The 22,103-nt window shown below is 43.3% G+C and overlaps 1 protein-coding gene across 8 annotated transcripts in view; it reads right to left on the reverse strand.

The window, feature by feature from the left end:
- ADCY2 (adenylate cyclase 2) overlaps nucleotides 1-21,018 on the reverse strand; it is a 315,360-nt gene extending 294,342 nt beyond the window's left edge. Inside the window, exons 1-3 of one of the 8 annotated variants that reach the window (XM_032957515.2) lie at nucleotides 20,571-21,018; nucleotides 2,501-2,654; nucleotides 2,233-2,322 (exon numbers count right to left, since the gene is read on the reverse strand). The gene's annotated coding sequence lies outside the window, so the exon portion shown is untranslated. Of the gene's footprint in view, nucleotides 1-2,232; nucleotides 2,323-2,500; nucleotides 2,655-20,101; nucleotides 20,527-20,570 lie in introns of those variants that run through there. The other 7 variants (XM_032957512.2, XM_032957511.2, XM_032957513.2 and 4 more) reach the window with 7 other exon arrangements.
- Between the last annotated feature and the right edge of the window lie 1,085 nt (nucleotides 21,019-22,103).

Genomic DNA, 22,103 nt, shown 5'->3' on the forward strand with positions numbered 1-22,103 from the left:
ACATATGGAAAATTCAGGTTACGGATATTTCTTGGGGACTGCCTGTACTCTCTATACAACAACAACCTTGAGTGGACCAGCTTAATAGTCAAAATAACTCCCATGACCCACTCAGTATGGGGAGACACTCTTTCAGCAGGAGTTTCATGTTATGGCCTTTAATTTGTTTCTGGTCGATCCTAAAAGAAAGCAAACTTGTTTCACTGCCAAACATTGTTGTGCGAGTGCGCATCACTGAACCAGGTGCAAATATTATACATTCCTATGTCAGAGGCCAGTCCCTCCACAGGACAGCAAGAAATTACTTGTATGTATGTTGAACTTCTTTCGCACCGTACGTAGCCAACTGTGCTAATCGGAGGTGCGGGGGAAGGAAAACAAACTAAACACAAAAAAAAGTTCTAAAGAAAGCAATTTTCCATCTATATTTAAAAGTGCATAGCTCCAGCGATTTCCCAATATCGGAAGGAAGAGCATTCCAGACGGCAGCAGAAGCGCATCTGAAAGCGCCACACGATGCGATGACCATCTTTGTTTGATGATTAGCCAAAAGCTGCTGCGAGGATGACCGCAGTTCATAGTTTATGCTCTTTGACGAGATCGGCATGGTATTGTGGTCATTTGTGGCAAGCACTTTTGCATGCGTGTGACTTCACACAAAGTAAAACTAATTATATGCAGCAACATTCTGAGAATCTCCGCTTTTGTTACAGCCCTGAGTCATTGGTATATATATTCTACTTTCCACTTGGTAGAAGCCAGTTTCTCCAATAGGATGATAACTGTTGGCTTCCTAAAACGTGGTTCTCATTTTACTTATTACAGAGTGATGATAGGTTGAGTCAGTCGTCAACCAAAATTTTAACTTGCAACCTTTCAATTGTAAGCCAAGCAGTTTAAACCACAGTGCCACCCAGCCAGAGATCTCACGTAGTGTCATTCTTTTTTGACCCATGTGGGTTAACGGGCTTTTCAATTTTCAATACCGTGCTAAATACAGCCCATGAATAATTCACCATCCGGACATGCACATTGGAATTACCACTCGGAAAGACACACAAGTTACTTAGTGATATCTCGAAAAAAAATTAACTCAACTTTGTCCAGAACAGTGGCTTGAAGTCATGTCTCATGGAGCCAAGTTTAAGGCCACTGAGCTTCAAAGAAATGTGGCTTCATGTTCCCAAAGGTTTATAAAGCCATCTGCCTCTAAGCCAGCACCATGCCAAGAAACAAGACACCCTGCCACTCTCTTACAATGGACCATTAGCCGGAAAAAGTTCAATGCTATACCACTAATCCAATTTTTCTGTAGTAAAAGTTACACCCAACGTCAGAGCGTATGTTGCTTATCGGCTCAGAACCATACCATTATGCAACTGCACTTAAAGCTACAAAATAAAATACTTGTTTCTTTCGGTAAAGTCACGTAAATAAAAAAATGAAATGAAAATTTTAAAAATATATATAAATTTTATTTCTTATTTTATTATTCTTATTATATATTGTGGGTTTTTTGCTTTTATTATTTTCAATTTTTATTTTTTATTATATTAAATTTGTATTTAAACATATATTTTTTTTTGTGAAGTTTTAAGTCAAAATCTACAAAATCAACTGCAGCTCCAAAGAGCATTTGTACAACTCTTAAGGAATCAACGTTATTAGATCACGGTTATAACCTGGAGAATGGACGAATAAATAATGTAATGGTCATAATGATACAGTAATACACACTCTTTGTTTACTCAGGGAAGCCTCATTGAAACTCAAGACTTTTCTCAAAAACAAACTATTAAAAACACTTTTTTTTCCAGGTAAGGCCCACTGAGCTACAAAGTTCAATTTTCTGAAGTGACCTGGCTATCACAAATGACAGCTCAATTAAGTGGCTTCTCATATGGAAATGTGTAGCAGCCAAATACTCTAAACGCATGTTTCTAAATGTGGAGGGAAAAACCGGATTATCCGGGGAAAAATCCACGTGACCACGGGGAGAAAGACATGTCAACTCTAAACATACAGGCGTCAGAGTCGGGATCAAACCCACAACCTCCTTCATACCAGGCAGCGAAGTTAACATCTCACCACTGTGAGATGTTAACTCATGATGTTTGACCAATTCATCTGCATGCAGCAGAAAACACCCAGAGAACACGACCCACACACATGAGTGGCGCCAACTTTCGAAGTTGTTGCTTGGATTGCGATTGAATGAGAATGTCAAAATACCAGTGGCCAAGTCAGAAGTCAATCCACGAGCAGGCTGAATGATCCCATGATCCCGTCCATCTCGGTCCCTCCTGGCCGCATCCCACCCTGCTGCAAGCAGCACAGGAGGTGCAGCAACATGATACACCCAGCTATTGCTATTTTGGGGCTTGTTTTTAAATTTGTCAGCACAGGCAACTTGTTGTGTATGTGTGCAGTGTGGGTGCGTGCACGCGTATATGTGTGTGTCACAGAGAGACGGTGCCATTGGTTTATAGCTTTTACTTACCGGCAATGATTGGTGTCAATGAGGATATATTCAGGACGGTTTGGCAGACTGAAATGTGGTGTGGCTAGAACCACACCTAGTGTAGTTGGCTACCCGTCTTCTCGGTGCTGATTTTTTATCACCACATTAGGTTCCCTTTTAAGTTGTGTTTTACCTGGGGGAGGAAAAAGATAGGTTCGGATAACACGCCACTGATTTTGTGCAGGGATAGGAATCAAATCCAGGTCACCAATATAATTTCTCTGTGGAATATCCATTGCACCAGCGTTCCTCACACACACACACACTTAGATAGTTATTTATAAGCCACTGCACATCACTATGGCCGTTGTTCAAATTATGTTTGAAGCTGCCTGAATTAAGTTAATTACTGCCACAAATGTTGCCCTCATCCCTATCTCATAGCCATTCCTCTAGCTTCAAATCTCCCAAACACAGAGGGCAGCAGTGTCGCCAGGGCTATGGAAAATTAAATGCTCAATGCCGTATTAGCATTTTGCTGGAGAGAAAGAGCATACAGATGTTAATAATTCATTTATTTACATAGGAAAGCCTCGCTGAGTTCCAAGACTGGTTTATTTCAGAAAGGTTCCGCATTGGCACGTTCAGCCAGTTCCATTCGTGCTTGGCTTTGCGGATGAAACGAGAGCACTCAGAAAACCCACATACACAAGGGAAAACAACTTTCAATGAACCAGACAGGTTCAAGAATCCATTCCTGTGTGCTCCCACGTTCTGGCACCGGAGAATGAAAATGTTGATTGGGAAATGCTTTCAGAACGATCACGCCTCCACATTAAGTAAAAGGTGTAAGGTACAGTTGGAGCCCTAGCAACTGGTTGATCATGCCACTGCTAGCAGAAGCGTCTCGGCAAGAGAAAGCTCTGGAGAGGCGGCTCTACAGAGCTCCACTCGACGGTGTTTGGCCTACTCTTCCATACTGGTCAGACCTCTTGAGACTTGCCAATCAGCCAGCTTTAGTGTAGAGTCCAATAAAATCCGTATTATCCGCGGCCTTATTTCTTCCGATTATCCACAGTTATCCGGGATTTAGCTGCGTCATAACACTCGCTAATTTCTGCAGAAAATGACTTTTAATACCCGTGGGGTTCTGGGATTTAAAACAAATGGCCATAATCAAATCAATTGCACGGGAGGTACAGGACTTGCAATGATCGGCGAGACGACACAGGCACACACACAGACTTGCATGCACACGGAGACACGGTGGCACACATGGCAACGCACAGGGAGACAGACACATGGAGACACACAAAGGTAGAGAGAAAGATGAAGACAGAGAGACACGGAGATGGAGAAACAGCAAAAAACGTACCCTTTTCTGTCAGTGAGCTTATGCAGGACAGGTCGATAGCCACTGACAAGTGCAATACATGAGTTGAGAGACTCGTGTACGAGTTTAGAGACTCGTGTACTGTCACACCGACACATTTGCCTGTCTCTGTGTCTCTCCGTGTCTGCCTCAATGTGAGTGCGTGTTTTGGATCTGTGTGTGTGCACATGTCTCCGTATTCTGTCTGTTGTTCACGTGCAAAGTGCAAACACCTTGAGCTTCCATAAACTCAACTGCGCTTTAAGAGCTTCCTATCACCCAGGATTTTGTCGTGGATTCCACGAGTCGCACGGGCAAATTAATTGTATGACCTGCCGGGTTCGCTGTGCATCACAACTCTGTAACAGCAACTCTGCTCGCTCCGTGCCCGAGCCCTCCGCAACCCTGCGAGCTTTGTGGCGTCTGCACTTTGCTCGGCGTGTGCCGTGGACCTGCGAATCTGTGACCTGTGCAGCCCTGCTCGGCCTCCGTCTGAGACCAGTGAGCTTGCAACCATGTGCCTGTGCATTGGAGCCTGGGACTTTTACCACGGGCTATTAAGACTGTGTTGATCTTGGCATAACCTCACCAAGTACTCTCTACTGCGGCCAATGTTGATCTTGTCTATTTGAGTTGTGTTGCCTCCTTGTCCTGTAACCCCCAGAAAACCTTGCACATTCCTCCGTGTGGTTCATTGCAAACCCCAGTCGCTTGTTTTCTATTTGCCTGGACCATTACCCTCGAATCAGTTTCTTTTGACAGGCCTGCAATTTTAAACAAAATAAATTTAGGCTGTGTACAACTTGTACCGTGGTTTATATACATTTGGACAGTGACACCTCAGGTGAGGTTGCGAATAAAAAAAGATCGGCAACTAGACTCCGTCGCGTGTTTATCAGTGGATATTTGGTGTGTGCTCATGGATCACCCATGGAGGAAGTTGGGTTTGTGCCTTTCAGAGCTTCTCCAATTTCGCCTTTTAGAGGCGACAGCCCCCAGACCTCAAACCTTACCCTCTCACACACACTCCTAATGGATATTTAAAATAAAAATTAGGGTTTTAATTCAAAGCTCGGATGGCAGTTTGACTCAACTCATCACTGCATAAGGTTGCTAAAAATAGTATCCACTCTATCGGAAGTCAGTGATTGTCCTATGCAGTGGCTGGTTCCCACCATACAAACGCGGAATTTTCACCAATGGTTTGAAGTCCCCAACAAAGATAACTGCTATCCTATGCTCGTTTGAGCAACCAGACAAATTTGACTTCAGGCGACGTTTGTCTGAAATAGAAACCCACTGGCTGAGAAACGTGTATTCAGAGTCCAAAACTCCCCAATTTAAAAAAAAAACACATCATTGTGCTGTGCTTTGGGCCATGGTGTAAAATTTGTCTTGTCCGATCCAGCTGGGTAACCCCAGAGGCTAAAACCTTTGTCAGAGTAATGAGCCAGCACCGCTGGAGAACCTGGATGCATGTTTCGTGTGCCCACTTAAGGTCAAACCAGGTCTCGCGTAGAGTTTGATGGCCTCAGCTCAGTCACTGTTGATTGCACACAAAAAATCCCCTTCTTTAAGAATACGGTGCCGTATTTTCAATTATTTTGGTCCTGCACACTTGACAAAATAGAAAAGGGATGAACTGGAAAACACAAAAAGCAATTGTTTTGGATGATGAAAGAGAGACACCATTGTTGCACATTTGAAATAAAGCACTACAATTGCTTTTAACATTTTTTATGCCAGTTATGTACCATATATTTATTTAGCGTTATATTTAAATAACTGCAAAATATGTAAAATTATGGATTATTTGTTTGCTGAATAAACTTCATAATATATGCAAAGCCTAATAACAATCACCTGAAATGCACTCCATCTCTTTAGACCTTGGAAACTAAGCCGTTATGAGCCCGAATAGTGTTTGGGATGAATGACCACTATGCATCAGAGGTTGTAGGCTGCTATTGTGCTAAGTGGTCTGCAGAGAGCAGTGCAGCAAAATCCAATTTCTTTACAGTACTGTATATTATGATTGTAAAAATTACAAACACTAATGAGCCACATTGGGAAGGTACTAATGGTTGTACTATTACATCGATTAAAAGCGCAAACTGAGGGTTATTTGGCTGAACAGGCAGGGTTTCGGAAAGATATGAACATAGTTCAACAATTGTTTTTTTTGTCCAGGCTTATAGTAGAGAAAGTAAAAATAATAGTCGCGTTTACAATTGTTTCATAGCTTTCTAGAAATCATTCGATTCGACTAAGCAAGACATAACATTGCCAACATTAAGATCATACGGAGTCGGGAAAAAAACTGATTCTGCAGGATATAGGTGAAAGGTCAAAGTCAGCAGTAACGTTTGGACAGAAAATGGGTGAATGGTTCCCAAAACCAATAGGTATGACACAGGGAGATCCACTATCACCAAACATCTTCGTCACATACTTAAAAAGAGTCATGGATGACATTCAGGACTACAGCACAGGAATATCTGTGCAATGAGAAATACTAAATAAGTTGAGATTCGTGGACGACGTAGATTTGATGGAAGAAAGCTGCATAGCACTGCAGGGAAAATTGTTCATATGATGAATAAGCCAGGAAAGGTTGCAGGACTAGGGGGCCGTCCATAAATGACGTCACGCACCTAGGGGGGTGGTCAGACATTTGTGACGATGTGTGACGATGGGGGGGGGGGTTAGAAATGTGACGTCACGTCAAAATGGGCAACTTTAAATAAATATAGACAACACGTTCTACTGAATTAAATAGACTTTTTAATAAATGTTTTCTCCTACAACATCAGAGTGCAGTGCCACATTAAATACGCACTACAATGACAATAGTTCAAAGCGATTTAAAGCATGTTTTATATATTTGGAGGGGGGGGAGGGCAGAGCTTTGTGACGTAATATTTGAGGGGGGGTCTGACTTTTTGTAACGCCGTGTGACGAAGGGGGGGGGTCAAAATCGTCCAAAATCACGTGACGTCATTTATGGATGGCCCCTGAGGAGTAACGTGGGAAGGACAAAGAAGGGTGGATATTGAGAAATAAGCAATAATAGAACGCAGCAATATTGTGAATGTAAAGGAATGTATGCTCGGTACGTCTACTGACATAGAACAACGACTGCACAGAAGTTATAAAAGTGAGGATCGCACAGGCAAAATGAGTAATGGCAGAATTCAATGGCATCTGGAGAAGCAAGCAAATCAGCAACAAAACCAAACTGAACATCTTAAGAACATGCGTGTTGAGGACAGCTGTGTATGCCTTTGAGACTTGGACATTGGAAAAAAACTGACAGAGATAAGATATTGGTATTGGAAATGTATTGCTACAGAAGGATACTGCATCTAAACTGGATCCAAAGAGTGACCAACCTGATGATGCAGGCAGTGATGAGAAGGAAACTGGCACGATTTGAACAGATATGTAGAATGGACAACATCAAGATTAAAAGTGTGTCATTTGGAAAAAATGGAAGGAACCGGAAAGAGTGGAAGACCTAACAGAGAATGGCTTGACGATGACATCACAAGAGATCGATGCCACAAAGATGTGGCACTACTTGGGCATATTAGCACAAGACAGGAAAGTAGGGAAAAAAAGTACTAAATGTGCAGTGGACACCTACGGGCTATCTGCCCATGGATCGCGATGATGGTGATGATGATGATATTGTGTCCTTGAAATAAAGGACTAATTCAGGGAAGGGGTGCCTCAGTGTGTCCGTTTTCTTAACCAAACCCCGTTCTTTCCATGACAACAAAATGTTTCCCATTTATATCTTGCAATTTTATGTTTTTAAAACCAACGCGAAAGAGAGGTTAAATAATACCACTGAAACGACGGAAAGTAACAACACAATTCTGGAATGCACAATCCAATGGCACAGTTACAGTAGTTATTGCAGGGCAGGGTACTCGGCTGAGGCTGCTTGGCTGTGACGTTTGTGTGGAGCGTGGAGATGAAGAATTGATACGCAACGCTCGTACATGTTTTTTGAGTTTGAACGAAGTTAACATTGTTTTTTTTTGTTTTAGAATATGGGTGGCTATACCTTGCCCCACATATATATCATCCAGCCACGTTACGCTGTAATATGCCACAATCCATAATACAGGTTATTTATACGATCTAACCCCAAAAAAACAGTTATGGATGATATTGGTCGCAAACGCCTACGTGTTAAACCAATATGTCACAATGTCTGTTCCTTGCCTTCACCAGCCCACACTTACCAGCGTGGTGAAGTATGGTCAAATACACCCCCCCCCCCCCATGACCCAGATGGCATGGGGAGGCCCTCATGATCCAGCAGTGGTTTGACAAGAAGGCTCTACATGTACGTACACCTCGGTTGGATACGTACGATGCAAAAGAAGTTCAACATATGTACAAACAGTATATCTAAAAATGCTAGTTTTTATTTTATTTTCTAAAAGGTCTGGCACATTTGCAATGCTGTATTAAATACTGTGCATATTTGCCAGTGTTTTTTCTACATTTCTCACCTCATACATTCCTTGCACATGTGCTCTTGCATTTTTCAGGTCTCGTTCATAATATACAGTGAGGGAAAAAAAGTATTTGATCCCCTGCTGAATTTGTACGTTTGCCCACTGACAAAGAAATTATCAGTCTATAATTTTAATGGTAGGTTTATTTAAAGGGAGTGCTCCTAATCTCAGCTTGTTACCTGTATAAAAGACACCTGTCCACAGAAGCAATCAATCAGAATCCAAACTCTCCACCATGGCCAAGACCAAAGAGCTCTCCAAGGATGTCAGGGACAAGATTGTAGACATACACAAGGCTGGAATGGGCTATAAGACCATTGCCAAGCATTTGGTGAGAAGGTGACAACAGTTGGTGCGATTATTCGCAAATGGAAGAAACACAAAAGAACTGTCAATCTCCCTTAGCCTGGGGCTCTACGCAAGATCTCACCTCGTGGAGTTGCAATGATCATGAGAACAGTGAGGAATCAGCCCAGAACTACACGGGAGGATCTTGTCAATGATCTAAAGGCAGCTGGGACCATAGTCACCAAGAAAACAATTGGTAACACACTACGCCGTGAAGGACTGAAATCTTGCAGTGCCCGCAAGGTCCCCCTGCTCAAGAAAGCACATATACATGCCCTCTGAAGTTTGCCAATGAACATCTGAATGATTCAGATGACAACTGTGTGAAAGTGTTGTGGTCAGATGAGACCAAAATGGAGCTCTTTGACATCAACTCAACTCGCCGTATTTGGAGGAGGAGGAATGCTGCCTATGACCCCAAGAACACAACCCCCACCGTCAAACATGGAGGTGGAAACATTATGCTTTGGGAGTTTTTTTTTCTGCTAAGAGGACAGGACAACTTCACCGAATCAAAGGGACGATTGACAGGGCCATGTACCGTCAAATCTTGGGTGAGAACCTCCTTCCCTCAGCCAGGGCATTGAATATGGGTCGTGGATGGGTATTCCAGCATGACAATGACCCAAAACACACGGCCAAGGCAACAAAGGAATGGATCAAGAAGAAGCACATTAAGGTCCTGGAGTGGTCCAGCCAGTCTCCAGACCTTAATCCCATAGAAAATCTGTGGAGGGAGCTGAAGGTTCGAGTTGCCAAACGTCAGCCTCGAAACCTTAATGACTTGGAGAAGATCTGCAAAGAGGAGTGGGACAAAATCTTTGTCAGTGGGTAAACATACAAAATCAGCAGGGGATCAAATACTTTTCTTCCCTCACTGTATACAGGACATACAAAAATATATCGTCAGAGACCTCACCTAGTTTGAATAAAGGTACAAATAGAGTATTCTTGTCGTTTTTGTCAAAAAAAGAAAAGTTAAGATAAACATATATGGTACTTTAATGTTTTATTGAGGAAAATCCTACTGTGCCTATTTATCTGAATAATGTTTCTGTTTCACGTGGAAATTATTATAAACCCCCTTAGTGCGGTAAAGTTATACTCCATGATGCTCAGCACAACCGGAATAAACTTTGCAAGTATTATTATACCGGTAATTAGTCTGCTCTGCCTTAATTCTGAACTCTTGTCCCATGGTACTGTCTGCAGTTCTTCACCAATGTTGCCCTGGCTTGCCAATACTGTGACCAAATTTACTACCTGCAATAAATCTTTGTTTAAAAAATACACGGTGTCGCTTGCAAACAAGATGTTTGGCGCGAGACTAACCCCAGCTAAAGTTACAACATGAATGAGTATTGCTTTTGAAAGGGCCTGAACTATCCACACAGTGTTAATACCTGAGCTGTGAAATTATTACTTTTTTACATTAAAGCCTCTGGAAGCTAGTCTGCAAATAATCGTTTAATAAATTCCATGTACATACGTTATTAACACCTAGTTCATTTAACACGCTTAATTAAACACTAATACATTTAATTAATACCAATTAGTTAAAGATTATTAATTTTTTATTCAAGATTTCATCATTACCCAAGCCATTTATGTCACATTTTTATAAACTCTAAAAATCATTACTATACAGTTTAGTCTGATCACTAACCATCACCATGAAGCAGAGATAGACGACTGAGAAGATTGATTTTCTGACGCATTGAAGTATAGATTTTATTTGTAAAATAAATGTAACATAATTTAGATCGCCATCGTATATTGCGCGTGGTTTGAAGAGGGATCAAAGGCCACCTTTTACCGACTTCTATACAGCAGATAAGTATTCAGATGTATAATTGCGAGTGCACGAACATAAATTGTAATGACCTGTTGTGGATTACCTTGCACTGCGATAGTTCAGACTGTTGACAAACAAGCCCCTACCGCGTACAACTTAATTAGTGTGCGAACAGCGTTACTGATGGAGTTTTGTGGTTTACATTTCAATATGTATTTGTTTTGGGTAGACTGGCTTATAAATTCCAGCGTAGTCAAGTCAGGGGTTCAGAGGTTTAATTGCATTCAAAATGATAATAATAATAATACTTGTATTTTATTACCATACTCGTGCAAGTACCGGCCACTGCACGACGATCCCCCCCACCCCAGCGTCCTCACCCCCGAGTGCTCCCCTCGCGTGTGACAACTCACAGCCCCCCCCCCCCCACCTCGGGCACCCTATCCTAGCCTCCCCAATGCCCCCCCCCCCAAATCCCCCATCCACCTCGGGCTCCCTATCCTAGCCTCTCCAATGCTCCCACTCCCCCCAGACGCCCCCACTCTCACCTCGGACACCCTATCCTAGCCTCCCCAATGCCCCCCCCCCCAAATCCCCCATCCACCTCGGGCTCCCTATCCTAGCCTCTCCAATGCTCCCACTCCCCCCAGACGCCCCCACTCTCACCTCGGACACCCTATCCTAGCCTCCCCAATGCCCCCTCGTCCCATCCCCGCTCGGCACACTGAGCAGCACGTGGCGCCCAGCCAATTACAACGCTGGGAACGGACCGTCATAACCGTTATTTTTTTTATATGATGGTAATATAGTAATTGTACTCATTTAAATGAATCCAAAAGGGTTGATGGACTTAGTTGACCCATGACTACATTTTCAAGCCTTCAAATCTATATATTTATTATATTTTCCATAATATTATTCCAATTTCACTAATGCATTCATGTCATGAGACAAAAGCATCCATCTGGAATGGTCGCAGAGCAATACTCCACCTTGTGCATTGCACAGCTCCCCACGGAAGGCGACGTCACAGAGCTGCGCTGCTGCGGTATCCCCTGCAAGGTGGCTGATCTTAGCCACATTTTCCCACACCCTTGCTACGCAGTTATTTTGTTGGCACAGTAGTAAAACTAAAACGGGTTATTTCTAGCTGGAATTTGCCCAAAATAAGTGAAAACCCAAAATGTTATATCATGGTTTATCCCGCACATCACCAGTGTGTACCAACTAGTACCACAGTGATCAAATACAATAATACTGACTAACATTAAATGTTTTCAGTGATTACATGGTCAAGCAATGTGGTGTACTAACAATACACAATAAATGTAGGGTACTAGCCAGGCTTCCCATACTGCTTGGCCTATTCTGCAGGCTAGTTCTACAAGCCGGTACCATCAAAAGGTTATGCTCAAGTGAGCTTAGTTACCGTGCTGGTCTCAAATAGCCCTGTGCCAGTGTTGCAAATTCCACTTTCTCATGGTTGGAGTCAGACTCTCCACAAGACGGCCACTGTTGAATTTTACAAAAAGCACAAAACCACTTTCAACTCCGAGACTAGGCAATTACATGAAGATAATGTTCAACAACACGTGTATTTTTTTCCCAGGTGGAACGTTGGCTGATAGTGACATTCAGGTAGCCAACTGATGAGCAGTCTCACGTCGTGGCTTTACAACCCAACATTCCACTAAAGTAGCGCTACCCATATGGATTTCAGTCACATTGCCTGTGATGATATCATGGAAACTCTGTTGGTGTTTAACCACTGAGGCAGGAATTCAAAGACAAATATTAAACATGCAATAAACTTCAGGAGATGATTTATGTCTTCAAATATATGTCCTGGCCATAGTGATGGTGATGCATGATCATTCAACTACAGTAGTTATAAATGGTGCAATAATTTAAATTGATACCCAAGATGTGTGTATTTATTTAACCCAGCAATACGTCTCTTCTTTAATCGGTGTCAGTGGTGGATCTAGAAACTTCCCTAGGGGTGAGCAGCGGGGAGCGAGGGTAGGGAGTCCACCGTGAAAGATCACGCTTTTAAAAGAGCCCTACATGAACAATAAAACAAATTAAAAGATTTTGTCCAGTAAATATCAATACAACTCAAATGTTCAGGGTCTTAAGGTTTTTATCGCCCCATTGAACCCCCCTCTCATCCCCCACCCCCTTGGATCCACCACTAATTGTGCTATGTTGAGTTAGCGATTTACAATGTAGGACTATTTTAGAGAATATGGCAATTTAAGTTTGGGAGAAGATCAGAACCAATGTTTTTTTTACAGTATCAGATGAGATGAATGGGGGTGATTGTACATTGGATCGTAAAGAATTTAACCAGGATCAGATCGCATCCTGATTGACTTATCCATTTGCTTCCACCATCGGGACTCATATTATTTAATATTCAACAAATGTTTAGAAAAGTAAATATATACGTGTGCGTGTAAATGTAGTGAATAAAGTCGTTTTCTTGGATACGGACTTCGTGTAAGTGAACTAAAAATGTCAGCTGGTTGGCGCTACCACTGGCCCCGCGAGACCGTAAGGGCTTCTTTACGCTTGAGACTCGTCTGGAAATATGTTTTAAACATATTGTGTAACAGTTACCTTGTCTTATACCAATGAACGATTCTAGATGAATGCGTTAAATCTATACTGACCGTATTTTTTTATGATCAAAACGTGTCTCCAATCTTATACGAAAACAAGAAACCAGTCGTCAATCAGGCTTTCTGAAAACGTATCAACATACAAAACGGGACAAACCTAACAACCCAGGGGGAAGGGTACTTTCAGACGATACGCCACACCATTCTAACAGAAATGAACACGAGCTCTTCCCCCGAACACCCCAAGCACTCATCACGTTTTAAACGCATAGGCTATCGCGACCAAAATTATTCACGATAACGTTTTAGTTTTTTGGGTCAGATCGCTTAAATGTAAAACCGGCTGTGGTTGGATGGAGGTGGGTGACCGGCTCATTTACATTTACGCGATCTAACCCCCTAAAAAGACTCTAACTAAACACTTTGCTACGTTCGGATATTCCTTTAAATTGTTTGTGTCCTACAGCTGTTGCATAAAATAATCAACGCCCTTAACATACTGCAGCAAGTCACCGTGTGCCACTGCAATATTTCAAAATACCACATTTTCTCTATGTAGCCGAACATGAAAAGAAAAACATTTTCTCAGCTCCAACACAACTGTGGGATGATATTTTTTTGAAGATATTCTATGAAAAACAAAAGAAAGACACCTTTCAGTTTACTTGGTTGGAGACAACACAAATTTGTAGAACTTGAATTATGCTCAATTAATAGAGCACTCTTGATGTAAATATACATTTTCACTGACTGCTATCGGATAGAACCCAGTCTCTCCAGTCACTCAATGGCTATAATGATATAGCAAACATCGGCCCATGATAGGGGAATTTACACTACTTGATGTTTATTAGCACTGCAAACCACAGAAGTATCCAAAGCCATTTCCCCCAAGTTGTAAACCCTTAAGCTCATGTCGCTCCAACCAACCTGTTCGTAAGCGCAGACGCGTGCTTGCTAAAAGACGTCGGCGCTCATCACGACTCCCTTCAGAGTACAACGTCTTTTTTCGTCTTCTCATTCTACAGCTTTGGCCCTCGACGCACGGACGCATTGCAGTGATCACAGTATTACGCTAGCCCATCGATATCGAGGATTACGGTGGTGGATTGTGAGTGCGCCCAGTAGACACGCATTTCTGGGGTTCCGTATAAAAACACGATACTCAGTTCTCCCAAAGAGCCAGATGTCCCCCCCCCCCCATCATTTCCCGATGTTTTGCTGCCGCACCAGGTACTCATTTCAGGCTAAGTAATGTCATAAAAAAAGATTCCCCATATAGCCTCCACAGTCCGTTGGGTGCAAGTTGCTGTTAGCGAACATCTATGAAGGCCGGCACGGCGCAAAGAGGAGGATAGTGTGGCCATCACCACGAACGGTAATCTCTGTTTCCCCAGTGGCACGTGACCTGTGCAGCTATTCGCCACTGACGTTAGTTGTGGCCAGGAATGAAACCCAGGTATATAGCCGGTTTGTAGCGAAATGCTAACCACTGCACCATCACCCCAAGCAAAAGCCTATGCTTAAACCGTTCGACAAGAATCCCACAAACTGCTGAGGATCCTTTAGAGTCAATCAATCAGAAGAAAGTAGACATTTCCATAACAATAATTAGGAATTATATTTGCAAAATCATTATCGTCACTTTGAGTAATTTCAACTCTGTTCGAATGGCCCCTATTATTACTTACTAACATTGTGTATTATCTCCAAACATAGAATTATAATTATCATTTACCTTATCTAATTTGTTATGATGGTATTATCATTCACATTCTTACTCATCTGCATCAGTGGTATTTATTTTCATTAACGTTATTATCGTTCAAAGGCAGGTGCAATTTAAACCTACCTTCAAATCCAATTTGGATTATTTATTCATAGTATTAGTCAACAGCAATTACAATCCACACCCATTATCAATCGACTGTTGGATTAATTCCTCCCGACGATATTCAGCTACTATTCCATCTCAAGGCATTATCTGGGCAAATATTTTGATAAATGCAGTATATAAAAAATAAATAAATTCACTTAATCCATATGTTTATTCACGTTAATTCACATTTTTGCTCAACTTCCAAAATTGACAGTACAGTATGCATTTCCCTTATGCACAGGACTGTAACTTCCATGAATATCTTCTAATATATTTTCCCGAATGTTCACCTCCTACCACATAATTAATTCTCAATTCTATATTATTCACTTCTAACCCTTACATTCATTTCCTTCTAGTTTTGTTCTTAGCTTCCATGAAATACCACACGGTCCGCGCCTCCGATTAGCACGGTTGGCTACGTACGGAGCGAAAGAAGTTCAACATACATACGTACACCACGTTCAAGTCTCGGATAGCAATGACTTGTGGGCTTTATTGATCAACTCCCACCCCCCACCCCGTGCGGAAAACAGAGAGCTGTACACCTCAGACCAGTCACATTCATTTGACGACATCGCCCATTGAGTATTGATCATGATCATCGTGCCAAGCAATTTCAGGGTCGTCTCAACAGCCACAGGTAACGACTGCCCCTGTGCTATACCTGTGATGGGTGAGGTGCATAGCTGGTCGTAGCTGCACTTCAATAGTAATAATAATTACTGCTCTTCCAATTTTGTTATTGGAATCCACATCAAGAGTGTTTCTTGTATAGTAGTACTCGGATTTACGTCTCCCCCTATTACGTCGTTTCGCAAATACCTCGTCACTTTAATATTACCACCACCTGATTTGCGTCGCCTCAACACCACGCTTACATCGCTGGCAGCGTCATCATCCGTCTTTTCTCGTTATGCGTCGCCTTTGCCTCCGCCTATTATCCTTTAAACCGCTTTGATTTACTTCGTTTCGATATTCGTCTTTGCACCTTTGAGGAACACATCCCCGACGTAAACCGGGGTATTACTGTACAACTGGAGACTTGAGTTTGCATGGGGATTTATTTTCTCTTCAATAACTAATAGGACAGGCAGTAGGAAATTATATTTACGCACGTGTGAATGCACCTGCTCAGATATGCCCTGGCATGCTCGGCAGGTAGCTATGTACAGTGAGGGAAAAAAGTATTTCATCCCCTGCTGATTTTGTACGTTTGCCCACTGACAAAGAAATGATGAGTCTATAATTTTAATGGTAGGTTTATTTGAACAGTGAGAGACAGAATAACAACAAAAAATCCAGAAAAACGCATGTCAAAAATGTTATAAATTGATTTGCATTTTAATGAGGGAAATAAGTATTTGACCCCCTCTCAATCAGAAAGATTTCTGGCTCCCAGGTGTCTTTTATACAGGAAACGAGCTGATATTAGGAGCACACTCTTAAAGGGAGTGCTCCTAATCTCAGCTTGTTACCTGTATAAAAGACACCTGTCCACAGAAGCAATCAATCAGATTCCAAACTCTCCACCATGGCCAAGACCAAAGAGCTCTCCAAGGATGTCAGGGACAAGATTGTAGACCTACACAAGGCTGGAATGGGCTACAAGACCTTTGCCAAGCTGCTTGGTGAGAAGGTGACAACAGTTGGTGCAATTATTCGCAAATGTAAGAAACACAAAAGAACTGTCAATCTCCCTCGGCCTGGGGCTCCATGCAAGATCTCACCTCGTGGAGTTGCAATGATCATGAGAACGATGAGGAATCAGCCCAGAACTACACGGGAGGATCTTGTCAATGATCTCAAGGCAGCTGGGACCATAGTCACCAAGAAAACAATTGGTAACACACTACGCCGTGAAGGACTGAAATCCTTCAGCGCCCGCAAGATCCCTCTGCTCAAGAAAGCACATATATACATGCCTGTCTGAAGTTTGCCAATGAACATTTGAATGATTCAGAGAACAACTGGGTGAAAGTGTTGTGGTCAGATGAGACCAAAATGGAGCTCTTTGGCATCAACTCAACTCGCTGTGTTTGGAGGAGGAGGAATGCTGCCTATGACCCCAAGAACACCATCCCCACCGTCAAACATGGAGGTGGAAACATTATGCTTTGGGGGTGTTTTTCTCCGAAGGGGACAGGACAACTTCACCGCATCAAAGGGACGATGGACGGGGCCATCTACCAACAAATCTTGGGTGAGAACCTCCTTCCCTCAGCCAGGGCATTGAAAATGGGTCGTGGATGGGTATTCCAGCATGACAATGACCCAAAACACACTGCCAAGGCAGCAAAGGAGCAGCTTAAGAAGAAGCACATTAAGGTCCTGGAGTCGCCTAGCCAGTCTCCAGACCTTAATCCCATAGAAAATCTGTGGAGGGAGCTGAAGGTTCGAGTTGCCAAACGTCAGCCTCGAAACCTTAATGACTTGGAGAAGATCTGCAACGAGGAGTGAAACAAAATCCCTCCTGAGATGTGTGCAAACCTGGTGGCCAACTACAAGAAACGTCTGACCTCTGTGATTGCCAACAAGGGTTTTGCCACCAAGTACTAAGTCATGTTTTGCAGAGGGGTCAAATACTTATTTCCCTCATTAAAATGCCAATTAATTTATAACATTTTTGACATGCGTTTTTCTGGATTTTGTTGTTGTTATTCTGTCTCTTACTGTTCAAATAAACCTACCATTAAAATTATAGACTGATCATTTCTTTGTCAGTGGGTAAACGTACAAAATCAGCAGGGGATCAAATACTTTTTCCCTCACTGTACGTTATTTTCTCCGTAGACTCAAAGAACAGGCGACATTCTTGCAGGAGACGTGTTCATGGGCTGAAGTGGAGACGTGCCAGTGTTACTGTCATTCTTCATTTAATGTCGCGCATCCGTGAGCACAGGTTGGAGAGCGTGACAATTGTAAATCAGTAATAAATCTAGTTTCCACGAATTACATCGTCACTCGCAGCCCAGACCCAGCACCCGTTGGCCATCACGTCACAAACATTATTTATGACATCAAGCGACATCTTAGGATGTCGATTTTTTTAACGAGAAAATGTTTTAAGGTTACAGCTAATGCTGGAGTTAACAATTGAGAGGAATGACTCATTTGTCAGCACAACTCTTCCACTCTTGAATATGAAGTGACATGAGATGTGCTGCTCTTGAATATAAAGTGACAGAGATTGTTTGCGAGTCAATAGTTCAAGCAGATTACCGTCCGTGTGTGACTCGTACGAATGTTACATCGTCTGACAGTCTCAAACCTCAAAACAGTTGATGTTTGCGTGGCTTTTAGAAATCGCAGTGTAACACGTAAAAAATAACAGGTATACGTGTGTTTACTACTGTCTACAGCTGAATACAATTCATACCAAACTTCCCAGTAGCACTGTAATAGTATACAATTTCCTTCACGATGACAGGTCTGTTATTACAAGCAGTACACTAACTAGAGACACAGACAGTCACAGACAGACATCGTGATAAGTTACAGATTTAAACATTTCACAATAACAACCAGAACTGAGAGATAATTGATAAGCAGTACATACAAACTTTTCCCTATTAAAATCAAATAATACGTCAGATTTCCCATCCATGATCTCCGTGAGTTATACTAAACAACAGACTCGGTACAGTACCTTGCTCTTAGAATTAATCTGCGAGTCACAATCGATTGTGTAATAGCCAAAGTTGGATTCTTACTGCGAGTTTATTAATAGGCAACAGCATGCAAACCCAAGTTTTAACCAAATACGATATCACACGGTTAAACACGCGTGTGAGACATTATGCATAACAACAGCGGTTAAGTTATGATTAACTGTCACGTGTTGCCTTACCTGTATACAGTAGGTATAGCTAATGTCCATCTAAGAGTCGCATTTTTGTGTCACCGTTATTATTGCCTTGCCTCAAACGTACCGAACAGCAGTGGTCAGCGCGCCTATTGCCAAGTCACAAGAACGACTGGCGCAGTCTCGCGGGATTATTCACGGTGTCAGGATGCTAACTCCCTCGCCTGGTATACAGAAGATCGTGGGTTCGATCCAGACTCTGACGCCTGCTCTATATTTGAAGTTGGCGTGTCTCTCCCCCCGTGGTCGCGTGGATTTTTCTCCGCGTCCTCCGGTTTTTCCCCTCCACATTTAGAATCAACATCACGCGTTTGGAGTATTCGGCTGCGATAAATCTGCGCACGATAAGTCACTTCGTTGAGCTTTCATTTGTGGCCAGGTCACTTCTAAAAAAGAGCTACATAGCTCAGTGGGCCTTAGGTGGTCAAATAAAAACGAGTTTAGTTTAAAAGCAGCGCTCTCCGCCACGCACGTTCCTTTGATATGCCACGAATTATACAGACACGTGTGCTCTTGACAACTTTTCGCTGTTGCTGCAACACAGCATAGGCATGCCTCCGTCTTGTGTAAAGAGTCGTCATTACTAGAGCAGCAGTCGAGTTCTTTCGTGTTTTTTTTTATTAAAAGGTCGCAGTTTTGGGGTTCTGGATCTTCATAATGTTGTTTCAACATCATCCATTTATAAGCGGGGGCTAAACTTAAAATGAATGCGTATTAAAATGTAATCAAATAGAATCCAGCCGCTCGTGAAAATCAAGACTCGCAGGCGTCGTTTATAAGCGGTGCAAATTAAAGCGCATTCGCGTTAAACGCTCACTCTCGCGGCCCCATTGCACGCATCTGCCCGAAATCTGACTTTTATAGTCCACGTCACGCCAGCGAGGCCTCACAACAGACACGTGGTGCCTGATGCACACCACACACACCACACACATCATTGCCCTCCGCCACAACTGCTATCGTTAACAGCTTCCCTGCGTTAAGTTTTTCGTTTTAATGAAAAGCCGCCATATGGAGCCACGCGCCGTTGACTTTTTTTTACAATGAGTAATAGCGGTTAAATATTTGCTAGGAAATGCAGACATAATCGTAACAGTATTTGACTTCATAACTGGTTGTTTGGTACAGGTGTGTACAAACTGCGCGTAACAGCAAATTAGAGAGCAGTCTTGGGCGTCAATATTCACGTCCCTGTAAAACAACGGAATGAGAACACGTAACCCACCTTGATTCACGGGGAAAGTCAGCCGAGATGTTCCTGAGCTCCTAAACTCAACGTAAATTGCCCTCCTCATCCGCTTGCTTGCGCAGAGCCAGTCCACACAATCACCCACGCTAGTGCTGCTGCTGCTGTGTGCGCCGTCTGGGGCTCACCGTTGTCTGCCCGGCGCTTGAGAACCCGCCCGTGCAGTTGAAGTGGCCCACGCGCAGCCAAGCGGGGATGGGCGGGTGGGTGAGCGAGCGAGTGTGTGTGTGTGTGTGTGCGCGCATGGGACGGAGGGTAAAAGTGTCACAGCACTGGCTCTGTGCACCCTCTTGTGTTTTTCGCAGGGCGAGGAGCCTTTTATACGAGCCGGGGAGTTCGCTCGCTCGGCCCGCCTCTCTCTGTGTTGTGTCATGAGAGCGCGCGCGCGCGCCCCTGCGTTTGTGCACGAAACACCGCGAATGAGGAGCAGTTGACAAACGAGACTTACCTTGCCTCAGTGGCGAGTGCGACCGGACCGGGTAGCCCACTCAACCCGTGCGTTGATGTGCGCTGTGGGGGTGCTGGGTTGGTTGGATGGGTTGGAGTCGCGTGGTGGGGGCGGAGGGGGTATGGGACAGGGATATGGGCAGGGTTTGGTAATGGATGTGTTGTGTGTGTGTGCGCTTCATTGTGTGCGTGCGTGTGTTTACGGAGAGCGGTGGTGCAGTGGTACGCGCACTGCGTTACGGAGTCAAAGCGACCTGGGTTCCATTCTCATCCACGAATGTCAGTGGCAAGTAGTAACATAACCTGTGCCACGCCTCTCCTAGATCGACTCGACTGTAAATGAGGGCGTTATAGCATTGTGTTACAACATGAGCGCTTGGGAGACAACGGCGACCGGGTTTGGCGATTGATGACCACATCAGCTCATTGAGTGCTTAGCTCGTCTTGATCGGCACTGGTTGAGAGCACTTTCTCTGCAGTCGCTAAGGCTAAACAGGGGATGCGTTTCTTTCCGCGTGAGAGCCGGGGAGCGTTGAATTGAATTGGACATGAATAACGCAGCAGCGGGTCGTGAGCTGGGAGAATGTAACTTGGAGGACACACGGGAGTGAGCACCTGTACTACTACTTAGACCAATTCTCCATGTACAAATCAGCTGCTTGATGTAGTCATAATATAGTGCTGCTGTATACATATACAGCGCTACATTGACAGTAGTACTATGTTGCAATTATTCCCAGACATTGTTAATTAATCCACTCCTCGGCAAAAAGAGCCTCCACGCTGCATTGATTATGGGGGTTGTGTAACCATACTTCGCCATGTCGGTTAGTGCAAACAGCTGTACCACCACACATCCATCCCCTCGGACATACACTAAGGGGTACTTTATGTTTTTGAAATACAGTGGTGCATCATACATATTGTAGAGAACATCCATAGTAAGGCGGTCACAGACAGCAGTGCTGTATGGACTCGAATACCGCCATCGGATACAAAGCAGATGGATTCAAAAAGGCAGCTGCGTAGACGCGGCAATAATGCACGATCGTTCTGTCAGGGAAGAATCCTGCACGTATGTTTTGTTGCAGTATAGGGCTCTCACCTGGTTTACAGGAACAGGTAGGTTTATCATATGCCACCAGAATTGCGTCAAATGAAAATATTAGCAATACGGCTAATATCAAGAGAGCATCATGCTCAATACCACGAATGCCATCTCACCTTGGCAAGCCCCATCCCATATCAGGCTGTAGGTCTTCCTCGTTGTCGCGACCTCTGTGTGCCACGCCAATGCTGATCTGGGTAACCTACCATCCTGAACACGTATCACCCATTGCTGATTTATACGTACAACACTTTATTCTGAACCTCTAAGTTAACTCACTCTACATCATTAGACCTCCTTTGCCAGTACCAAAATGTAATAATAGGGCTTTTCCACTTTTTTCTGGCAACAAAATGAAACCTTTTTTTACAAGGATTCATGTCTGCATTAACCACAATACCTGCAGTCAAAATGCAAACAAAAAAC

This window comes from Petromyzon marinus, chromosome 20 (genome assembly GCF_048934315.1).
Source record: "Petromyzon marinus isolate PM22_M1 ecotype Great Lakes invasive population chromosome 20, UKy_Petmar_22M1.pri1.0, whole genome shotgun sequence".
In the NCBI taxonomy this organism is placed as follows: Eukaryota; Metazoa; Chordata; class Hyperoartia; order Petromyzontiformes; family Petromyzontidae; genus Petromyzon; species Petromyzon marinus.